The sequence below is a fragment of the Astyanax mexicanus genome, chromosome 20, assembly GCF_023375975.1.
Source record: "Astyanax mexicanus isolate ESR-SI-001 chromosome 20, AstMex3_surface, whole genome shotgun sequence".
NCBI lineage: Eukaryota > Metazoa > Chordata > Actinopteri > Characiformes > Acestrorhamphidae > Astyanax > Astyanax mexicanus.
The window spans coordinates 10,151,863-10,178,075 of record NC_064427.1 but is presented as its reverse complement, the minus strand read 5'-3'; the positions used below and the strand labels follow the sequence as shown (position 1 = coordinate 10,178,075).

At 37.7% G+C, this 26,213-nt stretch overlaps 1 protein-coding gene across 1 annotated transcript in view; it reads right to left on the bottom strand.

Annotated features, from left to right (window-relative positions):
• efnb3a (ephrin-B3a) overlaps nt 1-26,213 on the bottom strand; it is a 97,126-nt gene that overhangs the window by 55,890 nt on the left and 15,023 nt on the right. The window lies entirely within an intron of this gene.

The window sequence follows — 26,213 nt, the reverse complement described above, 5'->3', positions numbered from 1 at the left end:
CCATCTGCGTTATTCCACAGCTTTCCGAGATCCAAACATGCCTTAAAATGGATGATATGGGGCATATTTTGCCCCTGCAGATAATTTGCTTTTTAAACTATCCAGGCTTAAAGTAGCTCCACACCTCATTGGTAGATTGAGAAGATTAGGTTACAGTACGGGTTGTAAACAGTATTTTTTAATAAACTAATTAATTCTGTCAATGAGGTGTGGAGCTACTTTGAGCCTGGATAACAGTGTAAAAAGCGATTTATCTGCAGGGGCAAAATATGCCCCATATCATCCATTTTAAAGCATGTTTGGATCTCGGAAAGCTGTGGAAGAACGGAGGTGGGCTAATCAATTGTTAAAGGTTAGTACTCTTCATCATGTTTTACTACACCCAAAGTCATGTATACACTGGAGTTCTCCTTTAAGCTTTGATTTACCAAAGAAAGTTGTTGATATGGTGAAAACTGCAAATAATACTAGACTTCACGAGAAGGGCTCAGAATACAGGGATGGAAAAGTCATTACTTTTTGTCTAAATATTATTTGTGTTTATTGTGCTGATATTACTGTTTTACTGAGTATCATTCTTCATAATAATGTTCCCACATCTTCAACAAAAGCCGGATTAAAGAGATAAACACTCTTAGCCTTTTTCTTAAGACTGCAAACATCATCAAGACCACTCAGGTCATCGGAACACAAATTCTAAAGATAGGCCATCATAAATAGGCTTTCTAATATTTAGTCTGGGCAGCAGGTACAGCTGTAATGATCCAGTGGCCAGATCTGGGGGATCTTGATGGAACATAATCAAACATAATAATCAAATCTCAAAAGCTCTGCAGCCTGGATAAAAATGTATTTATAATTCTAAAAGAATGAAGCCTGACATGAAGAATGAAGTCTTTCACATCTCTGTAAAGAAATTTTGACCCAGTCTACTTTGCAAAATTGTTTTAATTCAGCCACACTAAAGGTATTTTGAGCATGGTTGCCCGAGCATAATTCATGGCTTCATTAATTGCATCTAATTTTCCAGACCCTGAAGCAGCAAAGCAGCCCCAGACCAACACACTACCACCACCATGTTTGACTTTGAGTATGATGTTCTTTTCCTCAAATGATGTGTTAGTTTAATGCCAAATGTAACAGGACACATAGCTTTCAAAAAGTTCTTTTCTGACCTCCTGGATGAGTTGTCTATGCCCTTTTGGAGCAATTCTGGTAGGATGTTCCCTCATGGGAAGGTTCACCAGTGTTTTTATTCAATTTGTGAACAATAGTTCTTACTGTGATTCGCTCTTCCAGACTGATATATGACCAATGGCATTGTTTTCTCTGTTCTTTAATTTCTTCAGATTGGGGCATAATTTGTTGCTTTTTTAGATCTTTTACTTTTTCATGCCACTGTATATTGTGCAAGTTTTAGGTAGGATGTTAAACAAATTCACAGACTAATAAACTTGTCCAATCCCAACACATATTAAAGCATAGCTTATGGCTAGGCTTAAACTCTTGGAAGTGATCTCCTACTCAGTTCATTCAAACCAGTTCAGATTTTCCCCCCAAAAAAGAGAGAAGGAAACTGACACAGAGAACGAGAGTAAGAAAGTGAGAGTAACGCTGGTTTCCGTGGTAACCGCGATTGACAGTCTGATATTTGTACATGTGTGTGTGCGAGTTTGACAGCCAGCTGGGTTTGATGCCAGGTTTGCCCTTTTATTCCTGAAGCTTTTTTTTTTCTTCCATTCTTAACCCACGCGCAAACACATGCGCCCTTTACCGTCTGAGAGTGTGGTTGTGTGTATTAATGCAATGTAAAAGACAGAGTGTGTGTACAGACAGACCATTAGCATGTCATTCGGTAGAATAAGAGTAAGTAAATTACTGCAGTCAGAGCACAAATACCAATTTTCTGCAGAAACGGTTGAAGCAGTGATGAGAGTCGACCCTCGTGCAGCCTGACAGAGATGGACAGGGCTGTGATTAGCTCCCTGGCTTTGAAGTTTATCACAGCCACAGGAATGGCTGTGATAAACATATTATTTACACTTAGTTTTTCACTTACATCTGATGAAGTTGACCAAAAAATACAGATTCAGTGTCCAGATTGACCCCTTTGACCCATCTTTTTGTGCTGGAACTTACCAGAGCTAGTGTTGCTAGCTGGCTCTAGATGTCAATAGCCAATCAGATGTTTTCCATTAACTCACGCTCTCACACTTCTCTAAAACCATCCATCCCGTCCATCTAGGTCTCCATTAAGATGGCACAGACGTGTGAATGTAATTTAGGGTGTTGCCTAGTGTGAAGTATAAACATTAACAAAGCGTCGCTCTGATGGATGTCACTGGCATTCAGCTTGTCTATGTTTAGATCTCCAGTATATACAATTTATGGACAAAAGTATTGGGACACTAATCAAGCTCCTAGTCATGCAGTTTGGTTTTACAAACATGGGCTCCAAGTGGCTCAGCAGACTAGAGTCCTGTTCACACCTGGTATTAATATGTGTTCTGGGTGATCCTGATCACAAATGATTGTAAAAAAAAAAAAAACATATCTGTTCACACCTTATGTTTTTAATGTGTGTTTCCTGTGAGTGCTTGTGATCTGAGTTCTTTAAAATCATTTCCGCTGGAGGCGGGGCTGGTTACAGTCAGAGTATTCCATTTATTTCTGAGTACCACCTTTATCCATTAAGCTTGTTAATGTAGCATGCTCAGCCAACTCATAAAAAGATGGTAGACGGTGTGGTCTCATGGTAATTACTAGTACTGTTATTTTCAACTAATTGACTACTCAAAAAAATAATCATGAGATTAGTCAACTACCAAAATAATCATTAGTTGAATGAAGTCACAAGTTGGGCTAATTAAGGTACCATCAAACTTATGTAACGAGTGCACTAGTTCCACATTTAACAACTGCAGGGCCATTTAAGGTTTAAAAAGATGTAAGAAGGTTTAAAAAGTAGATTTTTGATCTATTCCAATGAAACTACAATATTTCAATATTTAAGACACAAACACACAGGAAACACCCCAACATTAGCAAAACTATCATTGGCTGTTCAGAATTACATTATACACCACTGTTGCAACAACTTGGCCTCCCTTATCAATGATCAATCCATCTCACATTGGTATGCCAATGCTCCGCCCACTGACCTGTTCATCCTTAGCTGCTCTTGTGAGGTTGGATAAGCTGTCCAGTTAGCCAGGGGTAGTTTCTTTTTTTTCATTGGTTATTCATATAATATTCATAGTCACTATTAGAGAGTCTACAAAGCTTTTACATCCACAAAAGAGATGCATGCTGTACGTATAATATATGGGCGGAGCCAAGACAGAACAATTCTGAGAGGCTGCATTATTGGAAAAGAAGAAAAAAGCTGACCAGTATGAGGATCAGTGATACGGTCACACTTAAAGCGTTCCAATCTCTGCACCTCCTTCTCAAGGATGAAAACTCGAGTGGCATTTAGCAGAGTGACATTTCCAGCACAGAGTGTGTGTGTGTGTCTGTGTCTCTGTGTGTGTGTGTGGGTGTGTGGGTGCTTTCTAAAGTTGAGGATTCACCCCAGTAATAACCCTCTCTCAGATTTTTCTCTCTCCTCCCCTCTCTCTCTCTCACTCTCTGCTATGTGTTAATGCCCAGAGAACAGCATGACATTTCCATTCGGCGGGACAAGCAAGCAAGAGTCCAATTAACCACACTCAACCATGACCCTCACAGTGAGAGAGAGAGAGAGAGAGAGAGAGAGAGAATGGTGGAGAGAAAGAGACAGAATGGTAGAGAGAGGGAGATGTCATATTCTTTGTCTCAGAAATTGAGGTGAAGTGAGGTAAAGGAAAACTGAGAAAGAGAACGTGTGACAGTCTGGACACTGGAGTAAATGGACACACAGATATTAACCACATGCACCACTCAACCAGCTATCCAGAACACACACACACACACACACACACACAAACAGGTTTATTTTAAAGTTGTGTGTGCTTTTGTATTTCTACTTGAGTCTCGACTTCCCCTATAAACACTCCAAGCACCAGAATAAATCCATCAATCCATCTGTTTTCTACAAATCAGTTGAAAGAGTTGGGTGTCAGGAATTATATTCTTCTATGAGCAGTTATTACTCTACATGATTCCCTTATTGTGATTTCAAGATAATGAAACCTGCCAAGAACCAGCCTGGCACCCATCAACCCCACTAAATCAGTTGTATTATCCACCATTTTGGTCTTTTCTGTTAAGAACCGTGGACAGTACAAAGCAAGCATAGCCAGCAGACTTCGTCTGAAGTAGGGATCTGTACCTACTGTACATCACAAGTCAGCAGATGAGGGAGATGTACGTACTTTCAAATTGTGAGTTTTGTGCTTCTATAATATTTAAGCATAAACTACCTTGTTCGTGTTTTGCCATTTAACACAAGCTAACACTAACGTGTGTAAACTCAGGCATAAACATGGGACGTGGCCAGCAACTGTTTATTTGCATAAAAGTGAGAGAGTCTTTAAACGGCTACACAAAAAAGGGATTTTGTGCAAAGACCTTCATGAACATGTTTTGTATAACCCATAGACCTATTCAATAGGCAAAGTATGCCCTCGTTAATACACTGAGAATAAATGGCATTAGAATTATTGATGGAAAATCAACATTTTTTACAACTGAAGATGCTGATTAAACGGATTTATTATATGACAGCAATATCTCGATCCCTCAGTGTACTGGCTTCATTCACACAATAACTGTGCTGCTTTTCGGCATTAACAGACTAAAATAGCTCCAAACAAACGTCATTTTACTCAAAACAAGTGCTAATTTCACTCGTCTACCAAAGATAATGAAGGTTCCTTAGCTTAGCCAGTTGTCCTTTACATTTATATGAAAGTTTTGCATGACAGAATTAATAAATATCCCATGTTTATATGCGAACCTCGGCAATAAAGTGATGAGCAAAAGCTTAACCTTTATGCCTTTTTCATTACCAAGGAACTGCTGCCCATCACATAAGCTCTCTGGCTTTATTTGATAATTTGATGTTTTAAACCACGATGAATTTAATAATATTGAATATCTGGATTGTATGGAGAGTAATGCTTGCATACAATATCAATCTTCTTTATTAAAAAATATATGGTTTCCTTGAAATGGGTCTTTTAGAGCCTCAGCTGAGTGACCGAGATACTAGCTGCCCCCATTAAGCAAAAGTCACTAAAGTTGGATTAACAGCTAGAGATTAAGATCCCCGGCTAAATTCTACTAAAGCAATAAGGCTTAAGATCTCGTTCATTTCAGCAACTTCCCCATGGTTAAGGGGCGTCACTGGACTCAACCCAAAGCTGATGTAATAAATTTTGTTTTTACAAAAAAACTGTCTTAATCACATCGCAAAAATGGCCAAGCAACATAAGGGTAAAAGATTATTTCACAGTCAGTTTAATGTGGTGCATTAACACTGAGTACAGTTTGGTCATGGACCATGTGGACAAAAGTTTTGGGACAACTGCTTAATCATTGGGTCTTCTTAAATCAATGGTATTAAAATAGTTTATCCTGAGCTTGAGTGAGGTCATGATGGTGGATTTGTTTATCTGCTCCAGTTTTCCAGTATCAGCTTCTATTTAACTGGCAACACTTAAGCCACAATAGGTGCAACTAAAATAGCTGAATGCATTCATTAGCAGGGGTGTCCACTAGAGATATGCAATATGGGCCTAAAATGATATCACAATATTTCAGGGTATTTTCACGACAATAATATTCATGGGGATTTCAAAAAGGTTTTTTAAATGAAACAAATTAAATGTAAATTATCAAAACATTGTATAGTATATACAGTATTGTATATTATAGTATTGTATAGTAAATAATACATTTTAAAAAAGTACATTTTAACAAATATAAAATAATGTAAATACAAAAATCTACCACAAAACTAAAGTGTGGCATATTTAGTGTCTGAATACAAAGTGCATAAAACAATTTACGATATTTGTAAAGTTTTTTGTTTTTGTATTGTGTCAAAAAATATTTTGTTAATATCATTGCGAACGATACGATGCAGCACACCCCTTGTGTCCACAATGGACAAACTGTATGTTTCTTTTATATATTTAAAATATGAAACCTATATATTATATGGATATAAAGAGATCTATTTTAAGCGTTAATTATTTTTTTTATTGATGATTATGACTTACAGCCAATGAAAACCCACATATCAGTGTCTCAGAAAATTAGAATATTTTATAAGACCAATTGATACTTTTGGCAGTGTGGGCAGTGTGCCAAGTCCTGCTGGAAAATGAAATCCACATCTCCATAAAACTTGTCAGCAGAGGGAAGCATGAAGTGCTGTAAGATTCTAGGAAAACAAAACTGCACTGACTTTAGACTTGATAATAAAACACAGTGGATCAACACCAGCAGATGACATGTCTCTCCAAACCATCACTGATTGGTGGAAACTTCACACTAGACTTTGTGTGCAGTTTGGACTGTGTGTCTCTCCACTCTTCCTCCAGACTCTGCTCCCTTGATTTACAAATGAAATGTGAAATTTACTGATGATCAGTGATGGTTTGGAGAGACATGTCTATTATCTGCTGGTGTTGATCCACTGTGTTTTATCAAGAACAAAGTCAGTGCAGTGTTGGATGTGGATTTCATTTTCCAGCAGGACTTGGCACACTGCCCACACTGCCACGAAAGTACCAATTGGTCTTATATAATATTACAATTTGCTGAGACACTGATTTTTGGGTTTTCATCGGCTGTAAGTCATAATCATCAATTAAAATAGATCTCTTTATATCCATATAATATATAGGTTTCATATTTTAAATATGAATCATCGAATCATCAAATATAATCATCAACAATAACATATATAAACTCTAAAAATAGATCACTCTGTGTGTAATACATCTATATAATATAGTTTAAAACATGCTTTGAATATCCCTCAGCCAGACCTCTGCCTAAAGACACACTCCCTGTTAGCATTTGAGCTGGTAGAGGTCAGCACATTCCAATCACACACACACACACACACACACGCATACAGCGCAGGGCCCCTCGGCCTTGGTGTTTAAATGGCTGCATGCATCAGTTCAAACAACTTTGTAATCACTCCACACACATTCTGGTGCACACACACACACACACACACACACTATTGTTCTGTAATTTTCCTCTATCAAACATCATAGATAAATATTCTACAAACACAAAAAGGCTTCAGTGGTGAAGGGTTTATTCAGTATGAAGTGTTTATGATTATTGTTTATCCACTGTGTTTTACAGATGTTAGACTTGCGAAACCTGTGAGTGGAAGAGTGTGTTAAGCAGAGCTGTTGCTGATTGGTTAGCTGAGTGTGTATGGGTCAGAGAGTGGTCACAGGCTACGCTGATGACCATGTGATTCAGTAAGACCTGCGTGTGCTGGCATCAAAATGTGTGCTCTCTTTCTCTCTCTTTCTTACACACACACACACACACACACACACACACAGACTTTTCGCCTGACCTTCTGCCGGCGTCCTAAAGTGCATGTGTTAATGCTCAGGCAGTCTGACGCACTCAAAGGGCAACAGCTCCATCTCTACTCTGCATTAGAGCAACCTACAGATACAGCATGGCTATATCTCAAGATTAATGTGTTTTTTTAGCATTTAACTGCCAAGATTAGAACTTCGGGTCACGCCACAAATGATCAAAATGTGCAGAAAATAAACCACCATGATGATATGAGATATATCTGAGGGCCTGATCACATCTCCTGGGTGATCAGATTATAAATGGCCAGCCCACAAAGTACAGAGGTGAAGGGCAAATGTTTACGGCAAAGACCTTGCGGACACATTATAATCAGGGGTGGGACAATATGTTGGTATATTGGATAATTTCGATCGGATTGTATCGATACGTAGTGTCAAATATCAATATTTTTATTGAAACATAGGTTTTAATAAAATAACATTGTATGGTAATAATATCATATCGTGAGATGCCATGTGATTCACACTTTTAATTAAACCACATCCAAAGGTGTTTGTAGTCTTGAAACATCTTGAAGAGCAAAAGTAGCACCCACATTAACTGCATCACTGCTTCTGCCAGAACATAGTTAAGTAATAATCACAAGACCTCACCATCCACCATCCACACCAGAATCCAGTCAATCATAAGAGCGTTTAAAACACCATGTAATGATCTATAGGCGAGCTGTCAACCGCTTGGCATGTCAGTGTCAGTGCGTCTTTGCTTTCGTAACAATGGGAAAAGTACACCTTGCACGGCTCAAAATTCTACTAATTCTCTTAATTAATCATATATATAATTAATAAATGTATCAGCATTTAATTTGCTATTCGTTTTGAGAGTAAGGTGCACTTTGACTTCGGGTCACGGTAACGGCAAAAATGTTGAGGACACATCATAATTAGGGGTGGGACAATATGTATGTTGATATATCGGATCATTTCAATCGGATTGTATCGATACATAGTGTCAAATATCAATATTATTTTTTGAAACATAGTTGCTCTTAAACTCCCTATCACTGGCCCCCTAACTTGACTTACTAAAGTTACTGCTTCATTACTCTATGTGGTGGCAACTAATCAAATTATTTTATTGTATTGTGATAATATCATACCATGAGATGCCATGTGATTCACACCTCATTCATCAAAGCACATCCGAACGTTTTTAGAGACACAAATGGCCTATAAGACACATATGTTTTGATGCATCCTGAAGAGCAAAAGTACCATCCACATGAACTGGATCACTGCCCCTGCCGGAACATAGTTAAGTAATAATCACAAGACCTCACCATCCACCATCTGCACCGGAATGCATTCAATCATGAATCATAAGGGCTCACAGGAGACAAGACCATTAAAAACACCATTGGCCATATTTTAGCAATCTTTATCAACGGGCTGTCAACCGCTTGGCATGTCAGTGTGTCTTTGCTTTCGTAACAACGGGAAAAGTACACCTTGTACAACTCAAACCTTGCAAAAGGGAGGTACTAATTCTCTTAATTAATCGCGGGTGTGTTTTGAGCGTAACGTGAAATAAACCAATCAGCGTTCACGTGCCATTCTCTTTAAGAGACAGTTGCACTCTGTCTTTGGGAGATTGCTATTTTAACAGTGCAGCTTTTTTGCTATTCTCAGCAGAGGGAACTAACCTGCTCGCTCATGCTGTAAATGTGCATGAGCAACTAATGTAGTGTAATTTAGTAAATAACAGTTATGTTGTAATTGGAGACAACTGTGCCTTCCACTAGGTAGAGCTGTTGGCGTCAATGCTGCTTTACATACAAAAATCCATCCTCTAGAAGAACTAATCCATGAAGAGCTAATAGAGAAATATAGGCTGCCCAGGAGAGATATAATGACACTACTTAATCTTACAGCTGGCAGTGTAGTCCCACCATGCAGCTCCTCACCGTCCTCCGATCCTGTGCTACAGGTATATTCCTGCAGGCAGTTGGTGATGGTCACGGCTTTAGCAAGGCTGCTGTAAGTCCCACCAGGCCAGGGATTACAGCACAACAAAACAGGTTTCCATGCCAATGGGAATATCCCTGGTGTTGTAGGTGGGTGGGATGCTTATCACTATACACACTCCCAGCCTCTTAAATCCCACCTACATGTGTCGTAAAGGGTACTCTGCGTGTGCTACTCTGCATGTACTCATCAGGGGCTCTTAACTGACATTGTGGCCGTTCAGCTTGCAAATATATATATATATATATATATATACACACTACAGCTCAAACGTTTGGGATCACAGTGAAATTTTCTTGTTTTCAATGGAAACACACTTAAAACTATGAAATAAATTCAGTTTTTTGGCAATATCTCACACTGAGTAGCCTTCCTTCCTTACCACAACAATAGACTGATGTGTCTCTAAAAAAAGTAGTTTCTTTCTGGCCATTTTGATCCTGTAAGCAAGCCAACAACTGCTGATGCCTCAGATACTAAACTAACCTAGAATGTTGTGCTCCCATTTATGTTCACTTATTACTATAACGTTTTGGTAACACTTTACTTGGATGGTCCATTTGATGGCCTCTTTGATGCTCAACTGACATTCAACTAACATTCAACTACATGTCTATTAAATGCAAATGAACTGAAAGGTGAAAGTAAATGATTCTCTATTGAATATAACCCTACATTCAACTGTAATCCAAACGCTTATCTTAATATTTTAGGATTGGGTTTAGGGTTAGATTTTATGGTTGATTAAGGGTTAAGGTTAGGGTTAGGTGTACGGTAGGTTCTATTTTGAATCATTTACATTCAACATAGGGTTAAATTACATTTAATGGACATTCAATTCAGTGTTAGTTGAATGTCAGTTGAGCATCAACAAGGCCATAAAATTGACCATCCAAGTAAAGTGTTACCAATGTTTTTTCAGCTGTGCATCACATTTGAGCAAGGGTGTCTTAACAACCAATTAGCCCAATAACATCCTTAACTTGGATTGGTGTCCATACCAGGAGATTTAGGCAGAGGACTGATAATTGCTCATTTTTATTCTTAAAAAATATCATCTGATACACTTCAATTAATTGTGAAATGGCCAATATTTTATGTGCATTGCATGGAAATGTGTTTTTCTTTCAAAAAGAGGGAAATTTGCAAGTGATCCTAAACTTTTGAGCGGTAGTATATATACACAGTACATCCAGTATATTCATGTATGTTTCACAATGCCTAAGAACATCCTTTTGTTATTTACATTTCAGAACATGTATAATAATATTTTCTGGGCATAATAGTAAATAAATACTGTATATTTGGCAGATGTTTGTGGTTCGACTGAGCATGTAAATTCGGGAGGTGTCAATGAAGACGTTCTTTAAACCCGAATGTTAAGTTTTGCTTTGCAAAGCTGTTTGGAAAACATTTGTAGAACTGGCTTGTTCTTTTGCATTAGTTCTTAGAGTGATCGCTTTTGGGAAATGCACCCCAGTTTAGTTACTACAGTTTTAATACAGTCAGTTCAGCTTCTAAAGGTTGGGTTAAAGCAGAAAACCAGTGGCAGGGGATCTGCAGGTGTAGGTTAAACCATAAATACACGCCAATGATGATTATAAACACCAATTCCATTATAAGAGTGTCTGAGTTTATATTTTCCCATCAGTATATTAATAAACAACTCAGAAATCCCACAATCCCCCAGCTGTGCAACGGCCATCTGGTGAAGAGGCACTGAAATCCAAACAGAACGCGTGTCTCTTACAGTGGATTGCTTCAACCATGAGTTTATCACGGCAACATGAAAATATGGAAATTGTGGCCAGATGCCCATATTCAATATTGCTAAATATTGTGTATATACTGTATGTGTGTGTGTGTGTGTAAATATAATGTAGAAACTGAGGTTAAACCCACATGGATCAACATTACATATAAAAATTACATTTATCTGTGTATTACATCAGGGCATGTGGATAGTCATCATATATAAACATATTTTCATAATCCACACAATGTATTATATTTGACTCTGCAAATAATATAATTTAAAAGATTGAAACTATCATCCCTAAGTACCCTTCTAAATATAATGTGTCTGTTCCATTTGGGTAACAATTACTACTAGTACTAATTAGTTCTTGAGTAAATCTGAATTAAAAGAGAAAAGAAAATCTATTAAAAATACTGGGAAATAAATGTGTAAAATGTAAATAAAAGTACATAAAACAGAATGCAATTATCTGCATTTTATTAAAAACATAAAATCTTTTATTACTCGATGGCAACAACAAGCAGGGTCATGTATACTATTGCGTAGCATCCTTTTTTCTTTTCACAACAGTCTAGAAACAATTTGCTTGCTTTTTGGGAAAAGAAATTGTCCTATTATTGTGTGATGCATGATTCTCGTTGGTCATCAGTTCTTAGCCATAGTTTTCATTTCATGATGCACTAAAAGTTTTCTATTGGTAAAAAGGTCTAGGCCCTCTCTCAATATGGAGTACACAAGTTTGGACATATTTGGCAAGAACGGAGGACTTTTATTCTGTAATTGAAACAGCTGCATACTTGATGACGTTACCCTGTCAGGGCATGGAAAGTGTTGTTCCCAAAATGTAGGAGCACATTTTTACATAGTCACTTCTTTAACAAATAAACCACATATTTAAAGTCTAAACCACGACATTCTCACCTAAAAATGATTTAAAACTTTTTTAAATTATTTTATTTTATCACACAGCAGTAGTATTTTTAAAATGTATAACTTACAGTTAGGTACTTTGTCCTCCACCGATACTGCTGCAACGTGCATTGTCGGTTATTAGGCTGTAATAAGTCCACAAAAGTCACTGTTCTCATTTCATAGTATATATCTACTAGAGACTATAGAGATTACATCTGGGGGCTGGGCGGTGTTGCCGCCGTTCCCAGAACTCCGACGTGTGTTTCAGAACTTTCAAATCGGACAGTTCTTCAGTTCTTCTGACACTCTGGCTGAAACTCCACCCTCTTTGACTAGGTCTGCCTAACAACAGAGCGGTCAATATTCTGATTGGCTCAACGAGAGTACATTATAATATGCAGCCGATGGATTGGCAAGCGTGAGAAATACCATGTGTGGCGTGTGAACTTGCTGAGGTGCGTGTGTCACACGCTCAAAGCGTGAGACTTGAGAACACTGTCGTATGCCATAACAACATTTAATTTCCATTTTGATGCATCAGAATACTCTTGAAATATATATATATATATTTTTTTATTCAGTGTTTTGTCATATCGCCAAGAATATCATTATCCTGAAAATATTGTATAACATGAAATATTGTGATATAACTTTAGGGCCATATCGCCCACCCCTAGTGTTGACGTATCTCTTCTTCTTCTTCACGTACACAAACTGTGCTCACTGTCACGTCTGGTGCTGTTAGCTCCTCTGTCCCTTCCACACCAAGCTCTAACGGAGGTTCTCAGGTCAACAACTACACTACCCAGAATGCACCACCCGCTGACATCACGCACTCACCTGATCACGTGACACCTCACCTGCTTCCTCCAGGAAGTCCCGAATACTGATTACTGGCACTATAAAGGTGCACGCCAAACAGACTACCACGCCGCGTATTGTAGGTTCTCCTCATTACAAAGCGTTACTTTATCTCTTGTCTCAGTTTACTTTGTGTATGACCTTGCTTTTGTTTTCTCAACGCAGATTATTGCCTTTGCCTCTGATACTGGATTGTTTGTGTATGACTTGGACTGTGTTTTCACTACTGCCTCTTGGATTACCTCTGATACTGGATTGCTCGTGTATGAACTCTGGACTGGTTATCGTTTCTGGTATGGTTTTGCCTTCATTACTCTGTTTACTGGTGATCAACCATTTCTCTGTATCGACTCTGATTACATCTGTTTATTCTTATAATAAACACATTTTGATTTTATCAGTATCTGCACGTGTCTGCCATTCTGTACATACCATGACACTCACACACTGGTGAACCTCTGCTCATTTTCGCTTCTGAGAGGCACTAAGTCGTGTGAGTTGCAAATTGCTTCTATTGCAGATGTTTTATATCAGTTATATTTGTAGCCTTTCGTTGACTTGTTCCAACTTTTTTTTGAGAATGTGTTGAGATTTGCCATTGAGTTATTAAAGAGTTATTGTCTCACTTTCAACATCTGATGTGCTCTACGTTCAACTGTGAATAAAAAAATACGAGACTATAAGATTTGCCATTTCTTGCTAAATCCTTGTATTCTCTTTTTATTTACATTTTTCAAAGTGTGCCAACTTTGTGGAGATTAGAGGCTGTAGATAAAAGTGTCAGATTAAAGTTGAGCACACTCAAATAACCAAGATGCACACTCAGAAGCTTGAGTTGCATGAATCATTCAACAGAAAACTATAACATCGCACTGAAACTTGGATTTAACCTCCCTGCCAGAGTTTTGTCTGTCAGTCAAGGCAGAGTACTCTGAACTGACCAACCTAGCAATTGATATACTTTAGATTTTTGCTTCTACTTGGCTCTGCGAAGCATCGTTTTCTGAGTTCACCTACATCAAAAGCAAATACTGCTCTCCATTATTGACAGTGGAAGATGATCTAGGACTGGCTGTGTCTGATATTGAACCACAAACTCCCGTGTTGCACTTGGAGAAACCGGCTCAACTGTTGCACTAAACATGGTAGTTCCACAGATTCACATGCCCAGCAAGATGTGCAGAATGGTATGTAATACTATACATTTTTGCATGTCAAGAGCATTTTCTGAATGGTTTTGTTAGGGAATTGCAGAGGGGTTATTGATGCACAAAGCAATTTTATAATAGTTGCAAGGAAGGGAGTATATGTCCGAAAAAGGTTTAAAAACACAACTCTATCTAATACCTGTTATTAGGTCTGTCATGGTGCCAATATTGGAGGTTAATGTTTGACCCAGGGAATCCTATTCTGTTAGAAATACTCATCATCAGAGACTAATAATCCTGACTGAGAAACCTGTCGGATTCCAGTCTCTTTAAAACACTTCAGTTAATAACTGTAAAGGTGTGTTTAGTGCTACAAATTCTGGAGTGATATCTGTGTTGTTTTTGAACTACTGAGGTGAAACAACTAAGTATAATTAAAGTTAATGCGCTATGCTCCGGATTTCCAAAAGCATGTGTGCATTAGCATTAGCACTAGCGTCACTTGATTCAGAATGTGCGGTTCAGTGTAGAGATTAGATTCTCTGTCCGAACCTGACCCGAAACGAGGCCCGACCCGAACTGGGGCAAGGTCGAGCCGAGATTTCCCACCACTTTCCTCTGGCCTGGTTGGGTCAGACTCAAGAAAAGAGTTTGTGACATAGGCGTCTGCTTTTTAATGCTATGTTTATATTATGTAAAGCATGTATGGCATTATAATCACAATACAGCAAAGTAACAAAGCAAACTATATTTAAAAAAATTGCGCTCTGGAACTGCGCAGTAAGCATTGCGCACATGTGAGCTCATCCGCTTGTCCGCATTACGCACTTGACTTGCACCTTATTGCTGTTTTGGGTTTTGCACTTAGGCTATATGCTTAAAATAAAAAAAATCATTTGTTCAGAAAGTATTTTATATTCTTAATTCTTAACTATCTTAATTATTCGACCGGGAGATCGGTTCTTAATAAACATTTTTCTTAAATAATTATCTTCTAATGGTCTATGCTTCTTCAGTGTTGCAGTGTTAATTAACATCATTCTGACCAGAATTTGCTCATTCAAACAGCCTAATTTTTTTTTTTTTTAAAGAGCTAATTTTATACGCTCTACTTACTAAAAAAATGTCTTGTTTAATTCGGGCTCTGGCTCACAAAAACAGTTTATGGGGTGGGGCAGGTCAGGTTCGGGCAGAACGTGAACGGGCACGGGCCGGGTCGGGCTGGATTTTTGGGCCCAATCTAAGCTCTAGTTTAGTGCTCTAGTTTAGTCATTGAGTTTTTCTGCTGGTAAAACAATGTTTTTGTCATAGTTTCATTACATTATATTTTTATGCTTCACTATAAAATAGTTCCACACTGCAAACTCTAAATAAACTCTTTTATTTGTATTCTGAGAACTCCCCTCAGCACTGTCAGCTGGACAACACTGTCTGTTAATGCACTCTGTCCTGTGGGGACCTTTTCCATATTTGCCATCATTTGGGCATTATAACAACTCAATTCTTCCTATTTGCTATTTGCTTCCCTATTTTTTTTGTTAAATTAGCTTCATAGGTCCATAATGAAACTAACAAAGCATCCGTCAGACCCAGAACAGGTCTCGGTTGATCTACACTTGGGATAAAAAGGAGAAAATGGATAAACTGTTCCATTAACGGCAGCACATGAGCCTTGGAACGTTGGGCTTTTTGGTTATAAAGCAGAAAAAAACAGACATTTTCTGGATTTTGTGCTCCGGGTCAGAGTTGATTATGTGCACCAGATGTGTCTTCTTTCTTTCTTTCTTTCTTTCTTTTAGGGAAGCTGCTTTCAATCGATCCACAAAAAAAGGAGCTCATTTAAACAGTGGAGGTAACACCAGCCCGGCTGCGTGGATGAGTTTAACGGAATGAAAGAGGATGGCGGATCAGAAGCAGAATCCAAACATATCAAAAACATCATTAATGGACGAAAAGCTGAGAATAAATTGTGTATTCTGGCCAAAAGCAGCAGATTTTCACACGTACGGTAGCATGAAAACGCGATGTTTATCTTTGACTCAAGTCTCGCGTTTCCCATAAGCTCACGGGAGAGTCTGAACAGAGCTATTACCCGCAGCAGAGCAATGTGAAGCATATGTTACGGTTTATGGAGTGGCGGTACAAGTCCAGAACTAATGGAGAAACCTGGACACACAGCTTGCGCTCTGCTGGAACAGCCAGGCTGTGAGATTTCCAGCTCCAGCTCGTGATTAGTAAAGCACGACTCTCCAGATTCAAACACTTTATTATGAAGGCTTACTTCAGGATTTTCTGTACAACCAAACCTTTGGAGAATAATCAAACCTACACACAGTCTCCTCCCTGTCAGTCAGCCAACACAAACTCTATGTGGCCAAAAGTATGCAGACATCCTACTGAATTATGGATTTCAGGTGTATCTGTTTTCTTTTATTGCCAAACTGCCTAAAGGTTCAGCCTACAATAGGCAATTTCACTTAATACCTGACTGACAAACTTTATTGACTGGCTTTTCCCAAAGCTTTAGTGAAAATAGGTAACTTTATCATTAGTTTGTCTAATACAGTGTTGTTTCATGTATGTTTGTGTATTTGCTTAAAACACTGTGCTAAAAAGAATCGTTTAATTCAGCTGTCTTGGTTTATAAAAAGAAGCTGAGATTTGCTTTAAAAAATTAAGACGTTCCACCTTAAATACCCAGACAGTTTACAATACATTTACATTAGCACCTTTAACGTGAAGCCACTGGCATCTCTACGCATGGCTATTCTTGTATTATCAATGCTGTCGCAACATTAGCATCACCCACCCTTATCGTTGCGGTTTCAGAATCGCAACGGCACCGGCTGCTACCATTGCCCAGCATCAAAGGCAGGTTCACGTGAGATGGTGCATGAAAGATAACCAACCATATTTTACACACCTTTTTTTTTTTTATAAATAAAGAGCATCACAATCATTGAAATGCCACTGGCTTACCTTTTTTTTCTTGTTTACAGGTATTGTGAAGTCTTTATAGACAAACAATGGAAGTACATGAACATCAGTCCAAAAAACACACATCAGGAGTTTTACTGGCTGTGCAACTGGATACAAGCTTAAGATCACTATGGGTAATGCAGAGCATCAGCTCAAATCAGAAACCCGGTGTAAAAGGGACTTCAGGTGTAGTGAAACATGATAACGAGTACGAACTTTTGTGGAACAGCGCACCTCCATACACCCCCAGCATACAGCACTTTTAGCCGAGGCTCCCAACAGGCTAACAATGCTAGTGATAGAGGCATACAGTCGCCCATGCAAAAAAAATAAAATCTATTTTTACACCATTAACAAGCTCCACACTTTATTGGTAGAAATCTGAGGGCCCCAGAATGCTACATATTACTGCGAGAACTGGCTCATCTTCATCTAGTATTTGTTGGAGGGAATTTGGAGAAAGACACTTAAAGTCTTTTCATACATTTTGTTCCTCTATAAAACTGAAGAAGTATAAGTTATGTTTGCTACAGAAATTAAGGGAGTAACTGTGTGATACATAATATGCAAGAAATAATATATAGCCTGATTCAATCTAATAGTAATGAATGTGACTGTCAAGTAAAATAAGGACTTAATAATATGTAAACATTTATAAGACTTGACTGTAATATGACTGTAAAATGATGAATATCATATGATCCTCAATAAACAATAAATTAAAAAAATAAATCTGAGGACTGAGAAATTTAGCATTTTAAAAAAGGCACTAAGAACTGCAAAGAAATGCACAGGTAGTTTATTAAAAATGACTGTTTATATAATCAGTACTTTGAGGTAGTTCTCAGGGTGCCACCATCTTGAAATTAAGTTACGATTAGCCGAGATAAAAATTTATTCCGTGGAAATGCATAAATTCCAGCTGTTGCTAAAAATACAGAATATATACTGTATTTATATACTCTATAATATTTATGCATTTTCACATAATTTATTTTGCAATCTGTTCCAGCATTTTACCAACACATTACTTTGAGCTTGATGGTAATGGTGTAAAAATAGTGATTTCTTAGCATGCACGCTATGCCCCTATACATAGCATAGCACCAGTTGGGAGCATTGGCTAAAAGTTCTGTATTTCAGAATGCTGGATAAGAACGAAGGTGAGCTATTGGACAAAAGTTCATACTTGCTATCATGGTTCACTACACTCCAAGTCCATTTCACACCAGATTTCTTCTTTAAGTGGTGTAAAACATACCATCACTGGATTAAATATGGAGATAATAAAGATCAGCATTAGGATACATGGATTGAATCTGGGGCAAAAGAATTGATTTGGACTTCTCTCTTTATTTACATTTCTGAGTGAATGATTATGGATGCCAGTTGATCAGGGATGTTATGTTGGTGGTCTTTTCTTATGACTTGAAGAGAGCCAGGTTAAGGCTTGTCCAAGACGAGAATGTTCAATAACACTGGAAACATTGGCACATCAATTTTGTTCAAGAACAGACTTAATCCATTTCTGGGAAACGTCATCAAATTATTCTCAGCTGTTCTCGAAAAGCCAAAATCCAGACATCCTGTAGTTTGCTCGCTGGGGTGTCTGGTGTCCAAGGTACTTGGTCCTACATGATCTGATCATGTGATGTGGACAGAGGCTTGTATTAGGCTTTACTCTGACAGGAAGCTCAAATCTGATTTTATGACATAGTCGATTTGAGCGGTTCAGGTTTTATGAAGACTGAATGGCAACACGAAATCCATTTTTTTTCCGCTCAATTAGTTTCAAATCTATCAAATCAAAGTTTCTGACCATACAACTCAGTTAGACTAGTCAGAGATCAGATTTCATGTTTTTTTTTCATTATGTAGGACTCTTATCAAACTTCTGCTCTAAAACTCTCAGCATTTTCATATGTTTCGCTTTTCAAACTCATTACTAGCTCAGCTCGGAGCTGATTTTTGAGAGGCAGGATATTTTCGAAACACAAAGGACAGCCTGGTGAACATTTTCCATGCCTCAAATGCCAGCATCTAAATGCACCACAACAACTCATATTGAGTTTGAAGTTTGTCAGAGTTCAGACTTTCAGAAATGAATCCAGATGCTCAACTAACCAGCCAGCTGGCCGCAGAACATTAGCCGCCAGTCTACCGCACTGCAGGTATGTGGAAAACGAGCTCTGTTTGGAATATATTTAGAGCTGTTATTGTGAAAACGCTAATTTTAAACAGTTCGGCATCTCTTTCTTTTCTATATTGCATGGACCACGGGAGAGGAGTATGTGTGTGTGGACTCAGCAGCATGATGAGAGTGCTGAGTGTGTGAGATTGTTGTAAGTGGTCGTAGACGAGTGTTTCATGTGTTTATCAGCGCTGTTTAATTATCTTTGGACAGCAGATAACCCACAAATTCCTGACCGATGACTAAACTGCCCAGTGAAACTCGCTTATCACTCGGCCACTTACACACATGCTAACATGTGATGGTGTTTCCATGGTCTCGTGTGTAAGTGTGTCTGAACGTTGCCTTGCTCCATCCAACGCAGCTTTTTACAGCTTCTAATAAAAACGTATTTAATTAAAAGATTAAAAAAAAAAAAAGATTTTAGGGGAAAAAAAATTGTTTTCATGGGCCCAGCAACAAAAATCATCACACATTGAGCAACAAGAACAACAAATACAAACAAATTACATTTAAAACTCCTAGCTGACAAAGTAAATTCATCAATAATGCTCTATAACACTCATGAGAGCCACACAGCAGACTGTTATATACTATATGAGGCATAAGGGCCACTCTGTAATGCTATATAATGCACATATAATCCACAAAGTCATTTAAAAAAAATGTATATACTATATAAGGCAAAGGGGCCACTTTATAATGCTTTATAATGCTCATATGATCCCCACAGTCATTCTGACAGACTGTAATCCACTATAGGAGGCATAGGGAACACTCTATAGTGCTACATGATGCTCATATGATCTACACAGTCATTCTGACAGACTTTAAACCACTATAAGAAGCATAGGGGCCACTCTGTAATGCTTTGTAACGCTGATATGATCCACATTCATTCTGACAGACTGTAATATACTATAGAAGGCATAGGGGGCACTATATAATGCTCATATGTTCCACACAGTCATTCTGACAGATTGTAATCCACTATAGGAGGCATAGGGGCCACTCTATAGTGCTATATAATGCTCATATGATCCACACAGTCATTCTGACAGACTGTAATCCACTATAGGAGGCGTAGGGGCCACTCTATAGTGCTATATAATGCTCATATGATCCACACAGTCATTCTGACAGATTGTAATCCACTATAGGAGGCGTAGGGGCCACTCTATAGTGCTATATAATGCTCATATGATCCACACAGTCATTCTGACAGACTGTAATCCACTATAGGAAGCATAGGGGCCACTCTGTAACGCTTTATAACGCTGATATGTTCCACATTCATTCTGACAGACTGTAATATAATAACGCTCATATGATCCACACAGTCATTCTGACAGACTGTAATCCACTATAAGAAGCATAGGGGCCACTCTGTAACGCTTTATAACGCTGATATGATCCACAGTCATTCTGACAGACTGTAATATAATAACGCTCATATGATCCACACAGTCATTCTGACAGACTGTAATCCACTATAGGAAGCATAGGGGCCACTCTGTAATGCTTTTTAACGCTGATATGATCCACATTCATTCTGACAGACTGTAATGTACTATAGAAGGCATAGGGGCCACTATATAACGCTCATATGATCCACACAGTCATTCTTACAGACTGTAATCCATTATAGGAGGCATAGGGGCCACTCTATAGTGTTATATACTGATCATATGATCCACAAAGTCATTCTGACAGACTGTAATCCACTATAGGAGGCATAGGGACCACTCTATAATGCTATATAACGTGCATATAATCCACACAGTCCTTCTGACAGACTACATTATAGGAGGAATAGGGGCTGCTCTATAGTGCTATATAACGCTCATATGATCCACACAGTCATTCTGACAGACTGTAATCCACTATAGGAGGCAAAGGGTTCGCTCTATAGAGCTATATAATGATTATATAATCCACACAGTCATTCAAACAGACTTTTATACACTATATAAGGCATAGGGGTTGCTCTATAGTGCTATATAACGCTCATATGATCCACACAGTCATTCTGACAGACTGTAATCCACTATAGGAGGCAAAGGGTTCGCTCTATAGTGCTATATAATGATTATATAATCCACACAGTCCTTCTGACAAAATGGTATATACTATTTAACATAGTATATAATATATTATATAGGGGCCACTATATAATGCTATATAATGCTCGTATAATCTACAAAGTCATTCTGACAGAGTATAATATACTATAGGAGGCATAGGGGCCACTCTATAATGTTATATAATGATCATATGATCCTCATGGTAATTCTGACAGACTATAATTCACTATAGGAGGCATAGGGGCCACTTCATAATGATATATAATGATCATATGATCTACACTCTTATTCAGACAGACTGTAATATGCTACAGGAAGAATAGGGGGTGCCCTATAATGCTTATATTATCCATACAGTCATTCTGACAGACTGTAATACACTACAGGAAGTATCGGGGGCATTTTGTAATCCTCTATAATGTTTTAAATCCACACACCCATTATGAAAGACTTTAATACACTACAGAAGACATAAGGAGCACTCTGTAATGCTCTATAATATTAATATGATCCACATGCTCATTCTGAAAAATTGCAATACTTAAAAAATATGGCTTCTAATGTTTTTAATAAGTGTTCAAAGAGCAGAGGTCTTATTAATTACAGGGCTTTATAGGTTGAACGTAAGTCATGGACAAATTAATCATATTATGATTTTTGGAGTTTAAATCCACACAAACCACATAGGTCTTACATACTACACCACATAAACTGTCCTAATACAGTGACATACTGCAATGTACTGCCAAACCCTCACACCAGCCTTTATAAGAAGGGGCAGTGAAGCGGTTGGCTGAGGGTCAGGTACGAAGCCTGCGGGGAGAAAGAGAAAACTCAAAGCCTGGGCGCTCAAAACAACACGAAAACACTCATCACACCCAGATCACTGAGCTGATTAAAAATGAAAAGTGCTAAAAATAACCTCATCTTTGTTTGGAGGAGAGAGAGAGAGAGAGAGAGAGAGAGAGCTATTAGAGAAGAAATCCCTATTCCCTTCTCTCTCCTCACTCTCTATCTGTCTCTCTCTCCCTCTCTCTCTCACGTACGGCGTCTTTAGGGAATTTCGCTGATTCTCATTCTCCTTAAAGTTTGTGAATAAAATGTCAGCCAGTCTGTGATGTACGTGTCTGTGCGTGCTCCTGTGTGGTAAAGAGAGGCAGAAAGAGAGAGAGTGAGAGAGAGAGAGAGAGAGAGAGAGAGAGAGAAAGGGGGAGAAAGAGAGAGAAAAACAGAAAGAGAGAAACAGAGAGAGAGAAGAGAGAGAGACAGAGTAAGAAACCAAAAAATGGGGACAGCTATCATGAAACTAGACAATGGAGGTTAGAGATAATGAGATTTAAATGAATTGAGTACAAAAAATGGCAATTTTGTATCTGGGCTTGTAAAAACAAACCCACGTCCGGACCTACATTCGTTTGCTTTTCCACAGCGCAATCGCTCACATTGTTATTGTACGTAATTTGCTGTTTGCCAATTACCGACAGGCCTCGTTTTTTTTTTAGTCTGTGGAGGGGGCTATTACTCACGCTGTTTAACGGCCGTGATGACGAGAAATGAGAGAAGGAGAGGGAGAGAGATGGGCAAAATAAGAGGAATATGAGCATGAACTGAAATAAATTGATGTCTGGATGACTGGAGAACGAGAGCAGAGGGAAGAGGTAGGTGTTTCTAATAAAGTGGCCAGACAGTGAAAGTATAAGGAGGTAGAAAGTGAAAAAAACCTTTGGAATTCCATGTTTTCTGCATACATTTGTCATAAAATGTGGTCTAAGCTTAATTTAAATCTAGGGTATTGACAAGTATAATGTGATATAATATAATAACACTAAAATAAAATATTGCAGGTCTTTATTTATGCAGAACACACTGATTTAACACTCAAAATGTTAGTGATAAAAGTAAGTGAACCCTTGGAATCAGCGATCAGCAATAACCTCAATCAATCACATCCTGTAGCTTTGGATCGTTCTTCCTGACAGAACTGCTTTAGCTGTATAGTATTCCTTGGATGCCTCAAATGTGCGTCTCTCTTCAAATCAAGTCCATAGTATCTATGATCTGGGCTCTGGCTTCCACTCCAAATGTTAGATTTTGTTTTTCTTTAGTCATTCTGTTGTGGATTTGCTCCAGTGATTTGGGTCATTGTCCTGTTGCATCACCCAACTTCTACAGAGTTTCAGCTGATGTACAGACACTCTCACTTGATCCTGTAATTTCTTGATTTACTTGGGAATTCAAATTAATTTTCCCTTTAATGATTGTAAGCTGGCCAGACCTTAATGCAGCAAAGCAGGCGCAAATCATGATGTTCCCTTTACCATACTTTACAGTTGGGATGATGTTTTGATGGAGATGTGGGGTGGCTTTTTTATGCCAGATGTAGTGCAGCAATAGTTCATTCCTAATGTCATGTGTCCACAGAACATTTTCTTAGTAACATTGTGGAGTGTTAATGTGTCAAAGTTTTACAGATTGTAGACTCATGAACACAGAGGTTCAGTCTGTACCAATCCTTGTCTGTCACTCAGGTTGTTTCTTTTTCATTGACGAGTCTTCTTTGTGCTCTTGGGGTGATTTTGACTTCTTGGCAGAGTAGCCACAGTCCCAAATTGTGTCAGTTTGTTTTTTGCTTGCCTTACTGTAGATTGATGAATTTCTAAAGTCTTTGAAATCACTTTGTAACTCTTTCTAAGTTTATGTAGATCAACAAATTTAGATTTTTGATCCTCTGAAAGCTCTTTTTGGTGCGGCATTGTTCATATACACATAACATATCCTTCTTGTTTGGAGCAACCTCAAAAAGTTTAAATGTTTGTTATCAATCAAATCCATAGTCCACACCTCCAAACTAGCAATACCAGTCCAGGTATGCTACCACTTGACTCTAATTAGCTTTTTTGAGGTCATTAATACAAGAGGTCACATACTTTTTCCACTAGCACTATGAGGTTTCTATGGTTGTTCTAACTGAAGACATAAATGATTTTAAACTTTTCTGTTTTATTATTTTAGTCACATTATATTATTCAATACCCTTGACTTGGATGAAGACCAGATCACATGTTATGGTAAATGATTCCAATAAAATGCCATATGAGTGATGCCTTTTTGATAACACCAATTTTTGTAAGAATTTTCAATACATTTTGGTTCTAAAACATGTGGTTAAAATTGCATATTGTTAAAATATAGGAGGGATACGTGCAGTGTTGACAAAATAGTTCCAGTAGAAAACATTTTATCAGATGAGTCACTAATTTACCACCAACAGTATAGGCAATTGTAAAAAAAAAAAAAAAAAGAAGAAAGTTGGATTTGCATCAATTATTACAGATGTGATATGATTAGATACTGAGTCTTGCCACAAGCTTTTTCCACTTTCCTATAAAAAAAAGGCTCTCAGAGGCTACGTTTGGGTAGTGTACCTTTTGGTGAAAGATCGTTGACCACAGTGTAACCTTCTACTGATGGCTACTTCCAGCAGGATAATGCACCATGTCACAAAGCTCAAATCGTCTCAGACTGGTTTCTTGAACACGACAATGAATTCACTGTACTGGAATGGCCTCCACAGTCACCAGATCTTAGTCCAATAGAGCAGCTTTGGGATGTGATGGAATGGGAGATTCACATCATGGATGTGCAGCCAAGAAATCTGCAGCAACTCATATATCTCTCATATATCAATATGAAGCAGAATCTCTGAGGAATGTTTCCGGTACCTTGTTGAATCTATGCCATGAAGGATTAAGGCAGTTCCGAAGGCAAATTGGGTCCAACCCGGTACGAGCAAGGTGTACCTAATAAAGTGGCCGGTGAGTGTATATCATCATTACATTCACACATATGAAATTCAGTTCCATTCATACAACCATTTTGATTTTTTTGTCAATGAGTGTACATAGATTGCACTCAGAATAACAAAAAACAGTCCTTATTTTAATTCTAAGAAACAAGTTGAAGTTGAAGTTAAGTGTTGACTAACTAACATGAATTAATGCATTAGTTACCATGAATAAGTAAAATAATAAATAAATGAGGTAATACATTAACAATGCTTAGTTAAACATGGAACTACAACATGAATTTATGTTATACTCACATTAACTGACATTGGAAGTAAAGCATTTGTTAAGATGAACAATAAATCATACACTTAATTAATAATGTTAACTAAGTTAGCTCTTCTTGTCATTTGCTTATATGCTGCAGCTATTAATAGAGTAATTGTTGAATATTTATTCATTAAATATTAGTTATAAATATATTTGGCTGTGATAACAATTATGCAGTGGTAGCCAGCTACTTGTTTTATTTACCTGATGTCAGTTAATTAATATAATATTATATATTTTACATTTTTACTTGAAATACATCTGTACATGGGTTAGAATTATTTCAATTTCACTTTACATCAGGTATATTTATTTTACTGAACACAGCTGATTGTATAAGTGCTCAGTAATGTTTAACAGATGTTAATAATGCTTAACAAAGGCATTATTGGTTAATCATGAATTATATTTACAATTTCTACATGCAAGTTAAATTCCAACAAAAACTCACACATATATATGAGGGAATGAAGCATAAGCATTATCCAGACTAATATTTACTCAATAAATATTTAACGATTACCGTATGCATAACTGCAGTACACAAGCAAAGATTAAAGATTAAATAATGCAGTTGTTACTTGTTTACCTAACATAAGTAAAGTATATAATAATAAAGTATATGATTTATTGT